The sequence below is a fragment of the Bos javanicus genome, chromosome 16 (assembly GCF_032452875.1).
Source record: "Bos javanicus breed banteng chromosome 16, ARS-OSU_banteng_1.0, whole genome shotgun sequence".
In the NCBI taxonomy this organism is placed as follows: Eukaryota; Metazoa; Chordata; class Mammalia; order Artiodactyla; family Bovidae; genus Bos; species Bos javanicus.
In genome coordinates this window covers 40,865,769-40,886,007 of record NC_083883.1, presented here as the reverse complement: position 1 = coordinate 40,886,007, position 20,239 = coordinate 40,865,769, and the positions used below count along the sequence as shown (strand labels likewise).

Genomic DNA, 20,239 nt, shown 5'->3' with positions numbered 1-20,239 from the left:
ATAGAAAGGGAAAAAGTGGAAACAGTGACAGATTTTATTTTCTTGGGCTCCAAAATCACTGCAGACAGTGATTGCAGCCATAAAATTAAAAAACCCTTGCTCCTTTGAAGGAAATCAATGACAAAGTTAGCATATTAGAAAGCAGAGATATTATTTTGCCAACAAAGGTCCATATAGTCAAAGATATGGTTTTTCTAGTAGTCATGTACAGATGTGAGAGTTGGGTCATAAAGGCTGAGTTGAAGAATTAATACTTTCAAATTGTGATATTGGAGAAGACTCTTGAGAGTCCCTTGGATTGCAAGGAGATCAAACCAATCAACCCTAAAGGAATCAACCCTGAATATTCATTGGAAGGACTGATGCTGAAGCTCCAATACTTTGGCCACCTGGTGTGAAGAGTTGGCTGATTAGAAAAGACCTGGATGCTGGGAAAGATGGAAGGCAAAAGGAGAAGAGGACGGTAGAGGATGAGATGGTTAGACAGCATCACTGACTCAGTGGACATGAATTTGAGCAAACTCCAGGAGAGAGCGGAGGACAGAGGAGCCTGGCATGTTGCAGTCCATGGGGTCACAAAGAGGAAGACCCGACTGAACAACAACAAGAAAACAACGAAAGAGATCATTTGACTTAATTTCAATATATAATAATTAAAAGGAGAGAAATAGAAACAATAGAGAAAAATAACAGCATATAATCACCGAACTGGGCTGACCTATATCCAGACTTGAACAGTGCTGGGAAGTCCCTCATTAACAGCAATCTGGAGTCCCATTTGGGAAAGGGTCCTGCGGGGAGCTGCCCGTGAGAATGGGGTCCTTTGTCTGAAGGACACAGCTCTGGGAGCTGCCTCAGTCCTTGAGAGTTTGCTTGCAAACATAGCTCTCTGTCCGGCCACCCCAGAGATTAGGCGCTTATTTACTGCAGGCACCTGGAGTTCTGTGCAAACTTCTCACGCACAGAGAAATGTTATCTGGTGTAAGAAATAATAACAGGGAGCCATTCCCATGCTCTCAAGATTTCTTGTGACTGTTTGTAACATGTATAGGCCAACCAAGAAAAAATGTCAACTGTCTTGTCTTTCTCACGCTTTTCTGTATAAATATGAGATGTTGAATAAAGTTGGTGTCAGACTGAGTCCCTTCGTGGTGACGTGTCTGAACCTCTCGACCCCATCTTTGTAGTCTCTTGCTTTAGTTTCTTTCTTAGCCCCGCCGTGCACGTTCTCGGGACCTGATCGCCTTTGCCGGCTGGCTCCGGCAGGGTCCTGGGTAGTGCATCCATCCCATGGATGAGACTCCAAATTGCAGTTTCAAGGGCTCCCACTTACAATCCCAGGTTGCAAACTGATAACCATCATCAATTTGCACTTAAAAATGTAGCTATGGTTTTCATAACTTTTGAACTGTCGTGTTAGAGGAGACTCTTGAGAGTCCCTTGGATACCAAGGAGATCAAACCAGTCCATCATAAAGGAGATCAGTCCTGAATATTCATTGGAAGGACTGATGCTGAAGCTGAAACTCCAGTCCTTTGGCCACCTGATGCGAAGAACTGACTCATTTGAAAAGACCCTGATGCTGGGAAAGATTGACGGCAAGAGGAGAAGGGGATGACAGAAGATGAGATAGTTGGATGGCATCACCAATTCAATGGACATGAGTTTGAGTAAACTCCAAGAGTTGGTGATGGACAGGGAGGCCTGGTGTGCTGCAGTCCGTGGGGTCGCAAAGAGTCGGACACGACTGAGCGACTGTTTCACCTTGTGCATTTTAGGATTTTCTTGGGCCCCGGGGTGGGTTTTGTTGACCCTCAGGGGCTCAAGAATTCCAAGACCTGCTCCCTTTCTTATCTAAAGTGCTGCCTTACTTGCTGTGCATGCAGGCAGGCATGGAATCTGAGCAGTGTCCAGGCAGGTGAGAAGCCGGTCAGAAGCCTGTTCTGCTTCTGAAGCCTAAACAAGACTTCCTCCATTTTAATTTTCCTAACATGACACAGTGTTCTCACTCTTTTACAGGTGGGCAGAGTTAACATGCTTTTAAATTCACATATGGGTTTCTTCATAAGCAAAAAAAAATAGTAAGTTTATAATTAATAATCAAAAAACATAATTTTAAGAGTTCCACCTTATGTACAACCAAAACACAACCCTTAAAGTATCCTGAAGTAATCCTTAAGAGCAGTTGTATAGAATCATATTTTTAAACTATAAAAATTTTCCTGAGAATGGCAAAGATTCAAATCAATGGAAAAAACCCCCCATATCCTGGATGGGGAGATTAGAAAAATGGTTAGGATTGTGTGCTTCTGATGTGAGACTTCCTGGGTTCAAATCCCAGCTTTTGCGCTTGTTAGTTATGTGAGCTGGACAGGTCACTTTCCCTCCTCTGCACCACAGTTTTCTCATCTATAAAAATGGGCGTGATTATAATAATACCTATTTCACAGACCAATATGAGAATTAACTGAGCCACAGCACTTGATACACTTAAAACAGTCCTCAACATAAAAGTAAGCACTCAACAAATGTTACTGTTCTTGTTGTGTTTGTGGGAAAATATAGTGTATCTTCCCACAAATTATCTGGCTGTAGACTTAATGTAATTTACCTTCTTTCACTAAGAATAAAAGACAGGGGAGAGAAGAGAGACTGCAGCAAAAACTACAAGTCAATGTCTGACGTCCAGTATCCTGAGAGATGCTACCAGTGAACAGATGTACCAATGGATTCCTGTTTCAGGCTAAGACCATGCTGCTTTTCTATCTCAAACTCCCACAGAAAATTCTAGACTTATTCAATAGGAATTATGCTGTAGTTTCACATTTTCCTCTGTCCTGCTTCTTGATTAATTCTGTGGTAGGCAGAATCAGAATCCTAATATCTGCCCCCAAACCCCAATTCCCTCCAACCCTAGAGAGAACTCTGAACTGAAACAGAGACAAAGGGAGCAGTCTTAAACCTGGGTGCCACTCTTTGATAATGCTACCCCAAGCATCGCAAGTTGGTAAAGTTCCTAGCAAAATAAACACCCTGACAAACAATGACAGGGGCCCATCATAGTTTGGGGTTCTACCAGAACCTTATGAATTAGCAAAAATTATCTTTTACAAATAGATGTTAACTCTGTGATCACTAAAGGGAAAAAATTGTGTATTTGCTCTTGGGAGATGCACTGAATAAATAAATCAAAGAGCCAGCAGAGTTTCTTTCCTTCTCACCTTCACCCTCCTACCTGCATCTCTGAGTCTGGAACCAGGGTTTGTTGAGGATGGATGGGGCAGAAAGACTCAGAGTTGGTGATTTCTTTCAGCAGGTAGGATTGCCAGTCAGAGAGATTTAAAGAGATGTGCATGAGTTCATCTTTGTTTTTCTCCACATGTGAATCAGTTTTCTTAACATAATCCATCTTTTCTCCCAGTGAATCACAGTATATTTATCATATATGAAGTCTGTACCTATAGTTGGGTCTTTTTCTGGGCTCTTATCTTTGTCTCGTTGATTTCTTTCTCTATTCCAGTACTAGTGTCACACAGTTCTCAAAATTATAGCTTTATAAAATGTCTTGAGGCTAGTATGGCAAAATTTTCCCTTTGATCCTCTTTTTCAAAAAAAACTTGAGTATACTTAATCTCTCCTATATCTATTCAGTTCAGTTAGTTCAGTTCAGTCACTCAGTTGTATCCGACTCTTCGCGACCCCATGAATTGCAGCACACCAGGCCTCCCTGTCCATCACCAACTCATGTTCACTCAAACTCACATCCATCGAGTCAGTGTTGCCATCCAGCCATCTCATCCTCCGTCGTCCCCTTCTCATCCTGCCCCCAATCCCTCCCAGCATCAGAGTCTTTTCCAATGAATCAACTCTTTGCATGAGGTGGCCAAAGTACTGGAGTTTCAGCTTTAGCATCAGTCCTTCCAAAGAACACCCAGGACTGATCTCCTTTAGAATGGACTGGTTGGATCTCCTTGCAGTCCAAGGGTCTTCCAAGAGTCTTCTCCAACACTACAGTTCAAAAGCATCAATTCTTCGGTGCTCAGCTTTCTTCACAGTCCAACTCTCACATCCATACATGACTACTGGAAAAACCATAGCCTTGACTAGATGGACCTTTGTTGGCAAAGTAATGTCTCTGCTTTAGAAAAGAAAACTAGCATGGTCTTAAAATGTTCTACTGGACTCTTTTTACTGTAATTGCACAAATTTAGGTGAAGTGTTTTCTTTACAATGTTTTTGCCCTATTGACAGCTTTTCATCTGTCCTTAATGGCTTTTAAATTTTTTCTCCAGGATGGTCTTATCCATTCTTTCTTAGATTAATTGCTTGATATTTTGTAATTTTGTTGTGATAATAGACATCATTTTCTGGGGTATTTTTAGATTCTGTGGTAAGCAACCTCTACACAACCCCAATGATCCTCCACCTCCTGGCATTCACACTTTTTCATAAATCCCTCCCGTCACGTGTGGACTGGACCTGCTGACCCACTTCAAATAGAATAAAGCACAAGTGTTGGGATAGCACTTCCAAGATTAAGTCATTAAAAGACTGTAGCTTCTGCACTGCACATGACTGACTTCTCATTGTATCCTCATAGGGTGGAGAGAGGAAGCAAGATTTCCTCTGGCTCTCATTAGGGCACTAATCCCCTTCATGGGCTTCCCTGGTGGCTCAGACAATAAAGAATCTGCCTGCAATGTGGGAGACCTGGGTTTGATCCCTAGGTTGTGAAGATCCCCTAGAGGAGGATACGGCAACCCACTCCATTATTATGCCTGGAGAATCCCCATGGACAGATAAGCCTGGTGGGCTATAGTCCAGCCAGTCAGTTCAGTCACTCAGTTGTGTATGACTCTGTGACCCAATGGACTATAGCACGCCAGATTCCCTGTCCATCACCAACTCCCAGAGCTAACTCAAACTCATGTCCATTGAGTCAGTGATGCCATCCAACCATCTCATCCTCTGTCATCCCCTTCTCCTCCTGCCTTAATCTTTCCTAGCATCAGTCTTTTCCAAGGAGTCAGTTCTTCACATCAGGTGGCCAAAGTATTGGAGCTTCAGCTTCAGCATCAGTCCTTCCATTGAATATCCAGGACTCATTTCCTTTAGGATTGACTGGTTGGATCTCAGTGAAGGCCAAGAGACTCTCAAGAGTCTTCTTCAACACCACAGTTCAAAAGCATCAATTCTTCAGTGTTCAGCTTTCTTTATAGTCCAACTCTCACATCCATACATGACCACTGGAAAAACCCTAGCTTTGACTAGACAGACCTTTGTTGGCAAAGTAATGTCTCTGCTTTTTGATATGCTGTCTAGGTTGGTCATAGCCTTTCTTCCAAGGAGCAAGCATCTTTTAATTTCATGGCTGCAGTCACCAACTGCAGTGATTTTGGAGCCCCCTAAAATGAAGTCTGTCACTGTTTCCATTGTTTTCCCATCTATTTGCCATGAAGTGATGGGACCAGATGCCATGATCTTTGTTTTTTGAATGTTGAGTTTTAAGCCAACTTTTTCACTCTCCTCTTTCACTTTCATCAAGAGGCTCTTTAGTTCTTCTTTGCTTTCTTCCATAAGGGTGGTGTCATCTGCATATCTGAGGTTATTAATATTTCTCCAGCTATCTTGATTACAGCTTGTGCTTCATCTAGCCTGGCATTTCGCATGATGTCCTCTGCATATAAGTTAAATAATAAGGGTGAAAATATACAGCCATGACATACTCCTTTCCCAATTTGGAACCAGTCTGTTGTTCCACGCCCAGTGCTAACTGTTGCTTCTTGACCTGCATACAGATTTCACAGGAACCAGGTCTGGTCGTCTGGTATTCCCATCTCTTTAAGAATTTTCCACAGTTTGTTGTGAGCCACACAGTTAAAGGCTTTGGCATGGTCAATAAAGCAGAAGTAGATGTTTTTCTGGAACTCTCTTGCTTTTTCCATGATCCAGTGGATGTTGGCAATTTGATCTCTGGTTCCTCTGCCTTTTCTAAATCCAGGTTGAACATCTGGAAGTTCACAGTTCACGTACTGTTGAAGCCTGGCTTGGAGAATTTTGAGCATTACTTTGCTAGTGTGTGAGATGAATGCAATTGTGTGGTAGTTTGAACATTCTTTGGCATTGTCTTTCTTTGGGATTGGAATGAAAACTGACCTTTTCCAGTCCTGTGGCCACTGCTGAGTTTTCCAAATTTGCTGGCATATAGAGTGCAGCACTTTCACAGCATCATCTTTTAGGATTTGAAATAGCTCATCTGGAATTCCATCACCTTACTAGTTTTGTTCATAGTCATTCATAGTTGCAAATGACTCTAACTGACTTAAATAAATGCTCTTCATTCTGTAATAATTTAGACTCTTGTAAACTTATGGAACTCTCTTTATTTCTGATAGTGTGCCTATTGACTCCTGGGGTTTTCTTTCCTATTAACATAACATTATTAGCGGATAAAATGGTAAATTCTAATCTCCCTTTCTAATCCTATGCCTCATTCTTTTACTTTTCTTTTTGGATTGTCCCAAACCTCAAGAACTATATAAAACAGTAATTTTTATTATGGGTATCTAGCTCTTATCCCTAATCATGGAGAGACTGTTCTAAAGTTTCTCATAATAAGTATGATGTTTTTCTAAGGTTTTGTTTTTATTTTGTTTTTATTTTTTTTATTTTATTATTATTTTTTAATTTTATTTTATTTTTAAACTTTACAATATTGTATTAGTTTTGCCCAACATCGAAATGAATCCACCACAGGTATACCTGTGTTCCCCATCCTGAACCCTCCTCCCTCCTCCCTCCCCATACCCTCCCTCTGGGTCGTCCCAGCGCACCAGCCCCAAGCATCCAGCATCGTGCATCGAACCTGGACTGGTGACTCGTCTCATACATGTTACACATGTTTCAATGCCACTGTCAATAAAGTTTCCTACTATATCATCAGAATCTCATCAGCAAACAGATGGAACAGAAATTAGGATAGCTTGAGAAGGGCTTAGCAAAAAGGACAACCATATAAGTAAGATGTAGGGAAATCAAAAAGAAAACAGTATACTCTTTTATCAATAGAAGGAACAGGGTTGTTATGACCACTAGTTAAGAAGAATGATAAGTTATTGGAACCTAAGAAGGGCAGACTTGTATGGAGAAGACAGCCTAATAGGACTTGTGACTTCAAGTCAAGAATTGCAGCCAGTCCAAGGTGTACTTGGAGAATAAATATCTGTCCTACTACACAAGCTTCCCTTGTGGCTCAGCTGGCAAAGAATCCGCCTGCAGTGCAGAAGACCTGGGTTTGATCCCTGGGTTGGGAAGATCCCCTGGAGAAGGGAAAGGCTACCCAGTCCAGTATTCTGGCCTGGAGAATTCCATGGACTATACAGTCCATGGGGTCGCAGAGAGTCGGATACAACTGAGCGACTTTCACTTCACTTTCACAATAGGATAGATTCTTCTCTTCTGCTGGGGCTTCCCATTAGGCAAATTCAATCAGAAGCCAGAGGGCAAGGAAGTCCATTGAAGTAGTCCACATAAGGTAAATTCACAGAAGAGAGAGCAAACAATAGTCCCATTCCCTACCATCACCTTCTTCATGTTCCTGCTGCCTAGAATTTTAATTCTGGGTTGTGATGGATCCTTACGGGGCCTTTGTACTAGTATTTAAATGGTAATTTAGCTGGATATACATTTCAAAATCTAACTTTTTTTCCCCCAAAGATTTGCAAGTAAGATTTCTTTCAAAATTTTTATCTACTTTCTTGATGCTTTGAAGTTTTCAGATATCTTCCAGCTCAGTAATACATCCAATACATTCTTCAGCTATATCTTTTCTAAAATTTAACAAATTCATTAAGATTTTTGTTTCAACTATAACATTTTTTCAAATCCAATATTTCCCACCAGTTCTTTTTGAATTGTTTTCCTTGATTAATGTTGTCGGTATTTTACCTTCATATTTTTGGAAGGTATTTCTTATGCTTATTTTAAACTTATTTTCTATGGTCTGTTAATTTTCTTTGCCTGGTATAACTTGTTTGGTGGTGTCTTTCTTTTAGAAAGATCATATGTCTGATCACTTTTCCTTGCGAGCTACACATTCCTGCAAGTTTCAGTTCTCATGGAGCATAATATGAAGCATGTGTGTGGGAGCTAGAGGGAGGGAAGAGGTGGAGGTGGCTAAAGCCCAGGAATCCAGGAGTAATTTATGCCCTTCCTAGGGAGCTTAGGGAATTGGCAGTGCATCCCTCCTTAGGAGGAAGAGCCTCTGGCATTATAATCTGGGGTAAATCATCCCCTGTTTGCCACCTACCTTGCCAAAGAAAATCTACCGAGGGTCTGCCTGACATTGCTCTTTTTTTTAAGAGATTTTCTTCCTCAGATGGAGTCATTTATCTATACCTGCTGTTGACTCCTCCTCCCCACCTCAGCCAGATTCCAGCACTATATTGATATTTCCCCCAGTGCTTCTGGGCATCCACTGCTGCTTATCTGCCTCAAAATGACAACCAAGCAAGATAGGAAAGAGAAACACACAGACTCATAAAGCTCTGGCCTGGCCCATCTCCGTGTGACATCTGACCCTCTTCTCCCCTGAGCTGCTGTAAACGTACACGCACATGTACACTGAGATGCAGCCGCCCCTTCTTCTCCCCTCAAGAGCTTCTCAGGTTGATGTTAGTTTCTCAGGCCCATCAAGACACTGCCTATTTCTTGGAGTTGTTTCAAGGGTCAGAGTCAGAAATACATGTTCGTAAGTCATCTTGTCAGCTCTGCTATATTCTTTACATCCATTGCCTCTAGTGTTATTGTGAGGATTAATTAAATGAGTTGATTCACATGAGGCACTTAGGAGAGTGTCTGGAATACAGCACGTTTTACAACTGTTAGCAGTAATTATTATTTGTCATCATCATCATTAATATGCAGAATAAGTCTATGAAAATGAGTATATTATCTCATTATTATCTCATATTATATTATCTCATTATCTCTAATTATTCAGAATAATTAGATTATTAGATTAGATTAGATTAGATTCAGAGAAGAAAAGTAAACCTGGCAAGAGGTTGAGCCAGGCTTCAGTCACCTTTAAGTCTATTTGATCTGCAAAGAGTGTGCTTTTTCTATTCTTTTTATCAGTGGCCCTTTTCTACTCCCACTTCACAATCTGATTGGCTCAGGAAAATCTGTAAGATATTGAAGGCTTTTTAACTCACTTCAGGAGGTGGATGACCACAACTTTCTCTGTGCTTCAATTTGATCTCTTGTCTGTAAGATAAAGGTAACTTTGATGTTCTTTTCTAGTATAAAAGACTGAATTAGAGGATAAGCGATCAAGCACAACTCTTGTTTCTCCAGGTCACAGCAACTTGAATGGGGACAATCTGGAGACGTGGATGACAGCAGCAGTGGGGCCAAAATTATCCTTCATCCCCGCCACTCCATGCAACAGTATTATTGGATGTCAAGACTATTCTCATTTTTTCCCCGTCTTTTGTGTATCAACTGGAGTCTGGACAGAAAAACAGAAGCCACTCCAAGTATGCAAAGTGGGGAAAGGATTAATACAGGAATTAAAGATTGGGCAAACAAAAGTCAGCAAGAACAACTTTAGGAAACTTTGAAGTTCAGACTCATGCTACAACCAGTAGTTTCAGCTTCCAACAACGCTGATACTGGTGATTTTTAGGTGAACAGCAGAAAGCTGTAGGAAAAACCCAAACCACTTCTGCTGTCCCCAAACACTTTCCAGTAACTACTGTGACAACCAGTGGCTTCTCCTCCATTACTTTCCAAATCTCATGGAATTGCTTCTCACTGGTGGAATCCAACTGGACTCTCACTTGCAATGGAGTGGAAGAATTGTCATTTCTCAGCTTTGTGCTCCTGGGAATGGGGAAGAGGATAGAGACAGGGGTAGTACTAAGTATTAACAAATTACACGTGGTACACTGTGTCTGTTTTGTTCAACATCACTGAGTAAAAACTCAACATATGTTGACTGAATTAATAATTCCAAGAGGGTCCCAGGTCATGAACAGGACTATTTAGTGGGAATTAAGATTCTATTGCAGCCTCGTTCAGTGATGTTACGTGCTCCATAGCCTGATAATACCCTACACGTGCTATCAGCCTGTCATTGACTTATTATGGAATCATGACAACATTGTATTTCTTCATCTTCCACTGAGGTGGGTCATGTCACTTCTTCGGTTGTCACTGATGCAAGTGTAAATCTGATCATGTAAGTCTGCTTCTTAAAAGTAACACTTCAGTGGCTGCCTATTGCCTTTAGAATAAAATCTGAACACTTTATCATGACTTCCAAGACTCTGCATTATCTGGGCTCTTCCCAGCTCTCCAGCTTAACCGTTTCTACTCCCTTCCTCTCTCACTACACACAGGCCACATTGGCCTTTCAGTTCATCAAATGGGGCAAATTCTTCCTTGCCTCAGGATCTATGCCTAAGATGGTGCCTAGAAGGCTCTTTGCCCCAGCTCTGCCCCACTTTTATTTGACCAGGTGCTAGAACCCTTCAATGCTAAACTACATATCACTTTCTCAAAGAGGTCTTCACTTGCCACTTCATCTAAAGGAGATAATTCCATTTAGTGTTCTCTCTCTGGGATTTTTTCCCCCTCTTCTGGTACTTATCACTATTCTATAGGAGGTATAAAATCACATTGCATTCAGTTGTACACCCAGCCCAGCACAGTGCCTGGCAACTAATATGCACTCAATAAATAAATGCTGAAATTCTTTACAGGCTCCTCATAAAGTGATTTTACAGAATGCTCAAATTATGTTTCACTTTCTAAATTTCCCATCAGCTTTTGGCTTTTAAACCTGAGACAAGCCAAAAGACATTTGAGAGGAATAGACTTACTACCAAAGGCACCTGTTACCATTAATAATCCAACTGGATCCCAAGCACTCATTGGTCTTTCCTGCCTCCAGATGACCTCCTTTCCACCCAAAGTATGTCCCAAGAAGCCAGGGAGAGACTCCGTCATCTCTCTTGCTCAAAGGTTTTAATACCATTTCATTGTATTACTATTTCTCTCAGGAGGTTCATCTTGTTCTCCTGCAGTTAGAACCCTGGTGGCTGACCTTGACATGGTAAGTTAGGTATGCCTCTGCTCACTGGCCATATTTTCCTCTCAGTCTCTGTATGCAAACACAGAAATACATAGTATACAACTGGGAACAGTGTCGGAGGTCATACATTGGTTCCCTAAATCTTATCAGTGACCAATTGCTTTAATTTCTCAAAGACAAATGAATAAATATTCCAAGCCAAGAATAGTGTCTGGTATTAGAGGCACTCAATAAATGTATGCTGATTATATGAATATAGATAAAGAAACTGATACTTAAATAGATTAAGGGACTTGCCTGAAGTCACACAGCCTGTTGGTATTGAGCCAAAATTCTAATCCAAAAAGGACACAATGTAAGAGGGATTGTGAAACAAGACTGCTCTGTGAGCAGTGCTCCCAAGTTTATAGGGCTGAGAACCCACTGCCCATAGGCCAGTAGGAGACAGGATAGGACAATATCTATTAAGACTAAAAATGTCTGAAGAAATAAGATCAGAGCATAAATAAATGAAATAGAGACCAAAAAAACAATAGAAAGATTAATTAAACTAAGAGTTGGTTCTTTGAAAAGGTAAACAAAATTTACAAACCTTTATCCAGACATCAAGAAGAGGGCCCAAATCAATAAAACCAGGGGGAAAAAAGGAGAAGTTACAGCCAATACCACAGAAATGCAAAGGATCATAAGAGATTACCAGAAACAATTGAACACCAAAAAATGGACACTTTGCCAAGATAGAACCAGGAAGAAATAGAAAATATGAACATATCAACTACCAGTAATAAAACTGAATGATGAATTAAAAAAAAAAACTGGATGACTTCACAGGTTAAATTTACCAAATGTTTAGAGAAGAGTTAATGCCTATTCTTCTCAAACTATTCCAAGAACTTGGAGAGGAAGGAAAGCTTCTTAACTCATTCTATGAGGGGCCAGAATCTTCTTAATACCAAAACTAGACAAAGATATCACACAAAAAAGAAAATTATAGGCCAGTATCACTGATAAACATGGTGCCAAAATCCTCAACAAAATACTAACAAACCAAATTCAACAATACATTAAAAGGATCTTAGACCATGATCAAGTGGGTTTAATATCAGGGATGCAAGGATGGTTCAGTATCCACAAACCAATCAGTGTGATATACCACATTAACATATTAAAGAATAAAAATCATATGATCATCTCAATAAATGCATAAAAAGTTTTTGATGAGATTTAACATCTATTTATGATAAAAAAAATTCTCTCACAAAGCAGCTATAGAGAGAATATACCTGAACTATTATAATAAAGGCCATGTATGACCAGCTCATAGCCAAAATTATACTCAACAGTGAAAAGCTGAGAATATTTCATTTAAGATCAGGAACAAGACAAGGATGCCCACACTCACCATTTGTATTCAACATACTGTTGGAAGTCCTAGCCACAGCACTCAGACAATAAAAAGAAATGAAAGGAATCCAAATGGGAGAGGAAGAAGTAAAACTGTTACTGTTTGCAGATGGCATGATACTATACACAGAAAATCCTAAAGATACCACACACACACACAAAAATACTAGAACTCATCAATAAATTCAGTAAAGTTGCAGAGTATAAAATTAATATACAGATGTCTGCCACACTTCTATTTCCTAACAAGAAACTATCAAAAAAGAAATTAAGAAAACAATCCCATTTACAAGCACTGCAAAAGAATAAAAATAAGTCTAACTAAGGCGGTAAAAGAATGGTACTCAGAAAATTGTAAGACACTGTTGAAAGAGATTGAAGGCAGCACAAACAGATGAAAAGATAGCCCATGCTCATAAATTGGAAGAATTAATATGATTTAAAAGAGCATACTACCCAATGTAATCTACAGACTCAATGCAATCCCCAGCAAAATATCAATGGCATTTTTCACTAGAAGAAATAATTCTAAAATTTGTATGGAAACACAAAAGATCCCAATAGTCAAAACAATCTTAAGAAAGAAAAGTAGAACTAGAAGTATTATGCTCCCTGATTTCAAACTATACTTCAAAGTTATAGTAATCAAAACAGTATGGTTCTGCACAAAAACAGACACATAATTCAGTGGGAAAAAGATATCCTAGAAGTGAACCCTGGTGGCTCAGACGGTAAAAGTGTCTGCTTACAATGCGGGAGACCCGGGTTTGATCCCTGTGTTGGGAAGATCCCCTGGAGAAGGAAATGGCACCCCACTCCAGTACTCTTGCCTGGAAAATCCCATGGACAGAGGAGCCTGGTAGGCTACAGTCCATGGGGTCGCAAAGAGTTGGACACGACTGAGTGACTTCACTAGAAGTGAACCCACATTTTTATGGGTAATTAAAGAAGGCAAGAATACATGATGGAGAAAAGACAGCTTCTTTAATAAATGGTGTTGGGAAAACTATACAGCTACATGCAAAAGAATCAAACTGGCTTACTCTCTTAAAGTACAAAACTCAAACTAGATTCCTCTCTCAAAGCACAAAAATAAATTTGAAATGGATTAAAGACTTAAGACTTGAAACCACAAAACTTCTAGAAAAAACCATAAGCTCTTTGGCATCAGTCATGGTAGAATTTTTTTTTTCTTTGTATATGTCCCCTCAGACAATGGAAACAAAACCAAAAATAAACAAATGGGGCTATATCAAACTAAAAAGCTTTTGCATAATGGAGAAAACTATCAACAAAATGAAAAGTCAACCTACTAAATGGGAGTGAGTGGAAGGAGATATTTGCAAAAAAATATATCCAATAAGGGGTTAATATCATACACAAACCACACATACACACACACATATATATATAACTTACACAATTCAACATCAAAAATACAAACAACCCAACCAATTGAAAATGGGCAGAGGATCTGAACAGACATTTTTCCAAACAGGCACATGAAAAGATGCTTAATATCACTAATCATCAGGGAAATGCAAGTCAAAACCTCAATGAGAAATTATCTCATACTTGTCTGAATGGCTATTATCAAAAAGACAACAAACAACAAGTGCTTGGAAGGACGTGAAGAAAAGAGAACTCCCACCCAGGCACTGTGGGCAGAACTGTAATCTGGTGCAGCTCCTATGAAACTCAGTATGGAGATTCCTTTAAAAATTAAAAACAGAACTACCATATGATCCAGCAATTCCACTCCTGGGTATTTATTTGAAGAAAAGGAAACAACTAATTCAAAAAGACATATGAACCCCTATGTTCACTGCAACCTTTTTTTTACAACTGCCAGGATATGGAAATAACTTAAGTGCCCAGAAACAGATGAATGGATAAAGAAGATATATATAAGGGAAAATTACTCAGCCATAAAAAAGAATGAAATCTTGCCATCTGTGACAACCTGGATGAACCTAGAGGATATTAAGTAAAATAAGACACGCAGAGATAGACAAGTGCTATCTGACTTCACTTATTATGTGGAATCTAAAAAACAAAGCAGGAGACACAGAAATAAAGAATAGATTTTTGGACATAGTGGGGGAAGGAGAAGGTGAGATAATTTGAGAGAACAGCATTGAAACATATTGCCTGGAAAATCCCATGGACAAAGGAGACTAGGGGGCTACAGTCTATAGGCTCACAAGAGTCGGACATGACTCAGTGACTAAACCACCACCACCATATACATTACCATATGTAAAACAGAGAGCCAGTGGGAGTTTGATGTATGATGAAGGGAATCCAAAGCTGGTGCTCTGTGACAATCTTGAGGGACGGGGTAGGGAGGGAGGTGGAAGTGGGGATCAAGAGGGAGGGGACACATATATCTATGGTTGACTCATGTTGATGTATGGCAAAAAGCATCACAGTATTGTAATTATCCCCCAGTTAAATAAATAAATAAAATTTTTTTTTTTAAAAAGCAAATGAATAAACAGAAACGGATTCCTATATACAGAGCAAAAACAGGTAGTTGCCAGAGAAGAGGGTTGGGGCAGGTGAGGAGGAACTGGTAAGGGAGATTAAGTACAAAATTCTAGCTGTAAAATAAGTGAGTCACAGATACGAAGTGTACAGTGAGGAGACTATAGTCAAGAATCGTGCAGTATCATTGTATGCAGACATATTGTACCTAGGCTTATCATGGTGACCATTTTAGTATATATAGAAATATCAAATAATAGAAACTAACATGGCATTGTAGCTCATGGCACTAAAAGCAAACAAACTCATACAAAAAGAGATCAGATTTGTGGTTACCAGAGGCAGCGTTTTGGGGGGAGGAGAAACTGGATGAAGGCAGTTAAAAGGGACAAACTTCCAGTTGTAAGATAAGTATAAGGGATATAATATACAACATAATAAATATAATTACTGCTGTATGTTATATATTGACTCCTGGGTCAGGAAGATCCTCTGGAGAAGGGAACAGCTTTCTACTTTATTATTCTTGCCTGGAGAATTCCATGGACAGAGGAGCCCGGCAGGCTGTAGTCCATGGGGTGGCAAAGAGTCAGACACAACTGAGCAACTTTCACTTTCACTGTGTTATATATGAAAGTTGTTAAGAGAGGAAATCCCAACAGTTCTCATCATAAGGAAAAAATTTTTTTCTACTTCTTAAATTTTGCATCTATAAAAGATGATGGATGTTCATTAAACTTGTGATAATTATTTCATGATGTATATATAATGTATATAATTATTTCATGATGTCTTCATAATGATGTCGAATCATTATGTTGTATACCGTAAACATATACAGTGCTATATGCCAGTTATAGCTCAATGATTAACTGGAAGTGCAAAAAGACTGGAAAGACCTAGGTCTTGTGGGCTCTTTTAAGAACCTTTATTGATGTTTGAAATGCTTCTCACATTTATCATGGTGCCATGGTGGGTTTGTGGGACGGTCACATGTACTAAGGACTGACTTAAATGTCAAAGTCGTTGTTTTTGTCACCCACTGTTTCCTTTGAGTGTCTAGCAGATGTTAGTCAGGGCTATGCAGCTGGAAGAGCCTTCTAACCTCAGGGTCTCAGGAGAAGAAAATTTGAGCATACTGCCTCTGAGTCTGGATATGTTTCACTGTCTATTACCGACGGCGGGACAGCCACACCCCAGTAAGTGAAAAGCCCTAGGCCTTGTACCAGTTTGCAATTTGATAAATGAGGTATTCTCCACTGAGCTTTCTTTGCAAACTAGCAATGTCTGACCAGTCTGAAACCTTACAGTAAAGTCCTAGAACGTCAATGCTGGAATAGGGAAGAGCTGACTGACTCACGTCCCTAACTTCACAGATTTGGACCTGAGCTCAAGAGAGGTAAGAGGATTCTCCCCAAACCACAACCAGTATGGAGGAAGAACTAGGAAGAAATCCCACCCTATCTCCTGGTGCTTCCCTACCACACCTTCTACATCTGGAAATGAAACACAGGAAGCATTTGTTTCTGTTCAGTTCCATCCATACATGTCTTGAGCACCTAACAGGAGCCAAGCAGCATGGAAGGGTGCAAAGACAAAGCCATGGTCAAACACAACTCCTTCAGGAGCTCTGAATTTGGTGAGTTCTGTCCCTGTGGTCATTTTCATGCTAAGTTGCTTCAGTTATGTCTGACTCCATGGCCTGTAGTCCGCCAGGTTCCTTTGTGCATGGGATTCTCTAGCCAAAAATACTGAAGTGGGTTGCCATTTCCTCCTCCAGGGGATCTTCCCAACCCAGGGGTCAAACCCAGGTTTCCAGCATTGCAGGCAGATTCTTTACCATCTGAGCCCCCATGGAAGCAAGAACTCTATACATTACCTTATTTTACCCTCAAGCAGCCCTCCATGATAAGAATTATCCTATCTCCATTTTACAAATGATTTGAGAGGCTAAATTACCTATGAAGAGGCTGAGCTTAGACATGAATTCAGGTCTTCCTACCAGACCACACTGTGACGCTAGGTTTTTCCTCTCATCACTTCCCCCTCATCCCTGCAAATTCTCACATGCCTTTGACAAATAAGTTCCCCTCCCCAAATACATACCATCAAAATCCCTATTTATCATTCTAGGGAACCTGAATTCCATGTGGAAGTTTCTTGTTCTCACTTTTAAACTCCTAGTCCCCACTTCTCCATGCCTCCTGTTTCATAAGGTCTACCTGTGTCTGAAGCCACACTCGCAACTGCTCAGCTCGCCTTACCTCCCTAAATGCACTGTACTCCACGACTGAGACCTGGACTGAATGCTCAGACTCCACCCCCTACTGTCTCCACCACAAGACAGACAGCCTGGTATTTCTGTCGCCTCTATTAACAGAAGAGGTAACCGGAACCCAGCAAAGCATCCTCTCACAACAGGAAGTGCTGGACCCCCACACCTCTACTCCTCAGGGTTCCTGCTCCCTGACCTCCTCGCACCTCCCTGTGTGTGGTTTCTACATCATGTTACACGTGATTTTTTCTTCCGTCTCCACAGGGAATCTATCAGTCCAATCCATTCCTTCACTCCTTCCAGTTAAATACCTCACTCTATTTGATCTTAGTCAAGCTGCCTGATGGAGCCCCATATCCCCAAGTCCTGCCTGGTAAACTCTTCTTCCCAAAGTCAGCTCAGACATCAGCTCCTCTGTGAGGCCTTCCCAGGCACAGTGAATTCCTCCTCCTTCAAGGTTCCTGCAGCTTGTTTATTATAGCACTCAACACACCATGTCATTGGAAATCTAGTCTATTTCCTAAACAAAAGCATCTTAACTCTTGGGACACTTTCAAGTCAATTTTGCAATCCGTAATCTCTAGCCCAGAGGCTGGCACACAGGAAATGTTCAATAAATATCCCCTGAGTATTGCTTGTCTAGATAGACCTGTGGAGAACTAGTACCAAACAGTAGAAGGTTCCACTTTCTCAGAGGCAGAGGGAACAACTTCTTTCATCAGTGGGGCCCCACTGTGCTTACAGTCACAGCGCTGTAAGCACGGCTCGAGCCACCCTGGGCTGGGGTCAGTTCCCAGTTCCGGGAGATTCCTAAGCTTGGGATAACGATGTGCTGGCGGAGAGCTGGGGCTCAGGCTGCACTAGATGTTCTGAGGTCCCCTCTACTCCAAAGACTATATATGATAAGGGAGAAGTTGGTTAAAAGATCAAAAGACAGATAGGAAAAGGTGTGGACAGAGGAAGGTGGAGGTGAAAGAGCCACGAGCCAGAAGATAAAGATTTAGTGAGGAAAGGGAGGCTGAAAACTGGGGAAAGGAGACTGGAGGGACTGGCAAGAAGAAGGACAAAAAGAGGGAGACAGGTGCGTGGACACTGGGCATGATCAGATTCCCAAGATCCCGTGCCATAAGGACAAAGTCATCCAGAAAACTAAAACTGAAATGCTGAAAGCTGCTGCTCTTAAAAATCAGTCCAAAATGGACTTAATGCATCTCCCACCCAAACAGGAAACTAAATCCTCAGAAAATCAGCTGCAGCTGACAAAAACCAAGACGCGGAAGAACACAGTTACAGCACTTACTGCGTGGCGCCATCTCGTCCTTCCCATGTGCCGTGGGCTGGCCAGCCCCGAGTCAGCACGCCGGAGCATCAGTCCTTAAGCAACAAGGAGCCAAGGGAGGGCAGACAACTTCCCAGCTCTGGTGCCCCAATGGCTCCATAATCCGTCTACCCTCTTCACCCCAAACTTACTGCACGTTATAGGTGGTGACACTGCAGGCTGAGCTCTGGGACCAGACCAACTTCTGAACAGGAAATAACAGGAGACCTGCTCTCCTGTCACCTTGGGGCTACAGGCCGTGCTCTAACTTCATACCCTTATTCTTATCGACAAGCAACCATCTGGTGCCCCAAGCAATGCTTATCTAGTGTCACACCGGGGCTTAAATCTGTACCTATAACTAAACTACATTATGACGAATAAGTTATGTAATGTTTGTACCTTAGATGTCTTATCTGTGAAATGGGGGTAATGATGACAATATACTTTATGTGGTGATTTGATGATTAAATGAAAAAATACATAGTGAGCATCCAATAAAACATCTATTCTCTTAACCTTTGCTAAAAATCAAATAAAACATATGTCTGTAACTTTTAGAAGAGAGTATATCTGGTATGCCACTATAAAAATATTTAGCTCTTGTGTCTTTTATGAGACAATGGGTAACTGAGAAAGTCCTTATTCAAAAAAATAAAATAATAAACTATAGCCAAAAAAATAGGATCCTGAGTGTCACAGAGTATCCAGATACTGAATCAGATCCTTTATGTAGATTATCATATCAGTTCCTCAAAATAACCCATTTAGGTTAAATATCCCCATTGGCAATAAGGAGACCAAAGCTCAGAAAGATTAAATCATTTTTCAAAAGAGTGGCAGGGCCTGGGTTCAAACACAGGCTGTCCAGCTCCAGTGTCCATAATACACTGCATCCAGGAATGGGGTTTTGTTCCCCCATCCCTGAAGCCCTGCCCTCATGCCCATTCCTCTCACACTCGGGCCTGCTTTGCTCGCTGTTGTCTTCCCTAGGCCTGTTGCCCTGCCAGATTCTCCTTCCAGGGCCATGCCCTGGCACCTTGCTCCAGTCCCCTGGTAAATGCCCCATCGATCTACCAAGGCACCTACCTGGCATCTCCTGTTCCATGCTTCACCACTGCAGAGGCCAGCCTGCCTGTCTTTTTATTGCCAGCTCCAGAAACCTGCCCCCATCACCATACAGAGGTTAACCTCTGCATCTTGCTGTCCACAGCAGGTCTGTCCTGCCCCTCACGGAACTGGTTTTCACGGACACTGAGATACCTAAATGCATCCCCAGAACAGTGACTGACCCGCTGGCTGAATCAACTTCCTCTCTGCAGATACCTAACTTGTGAGAACCCCAATCCTACAATGCACTTCATCTTCACATATCACTCACATATCAAGGTAATTGGACCGTACAGAAAGGGAGACCTCAGCCCTGGGTCTGGCACTCCTCGGGCTCCAACCCTCTGAGGGTAGGGATTCCGGGGGGAGAGCAGAGGTGCTGGGGTTTCCTTTATCTTGCAGCTCTGCACCATCCTTGTTCCTGCACAGAAAGGCTTGCTCTCACGTCTGCACCCTAACCCGTGTGTGAACCTACATTCTGACAGCTGACACAGAATGCAGGTTCACACACAAGTTAGGATGTGTGTGTGTGTGTGCACATGTGAGT

The 20,239-nt window shown here is 41.3% G+C and overlaps 1 protein-coding gene across 1 annotated transcript in view; it reads right to left on the bottom strand.

Annotated features, from left to right (window-relative positions):
- FASLG (Fas ligand) overlaps nt 1-19,310 on the bottom strand; it is a 36,354-nt gene extending 17,044 nt beyond the window's left edge. The window contains exon 1 of the mRNA XM_061382653.1: nt 18,565-19,310. The gene's annotated coding sequence lies outside the window, so the exon portion shown is untranslated. The remainder of the gene's footprint in view (nt 1-18,564) is intronic.
- Between the last annotated feature and the right edge of the window lie 929 nt (nt 19,311-20,239).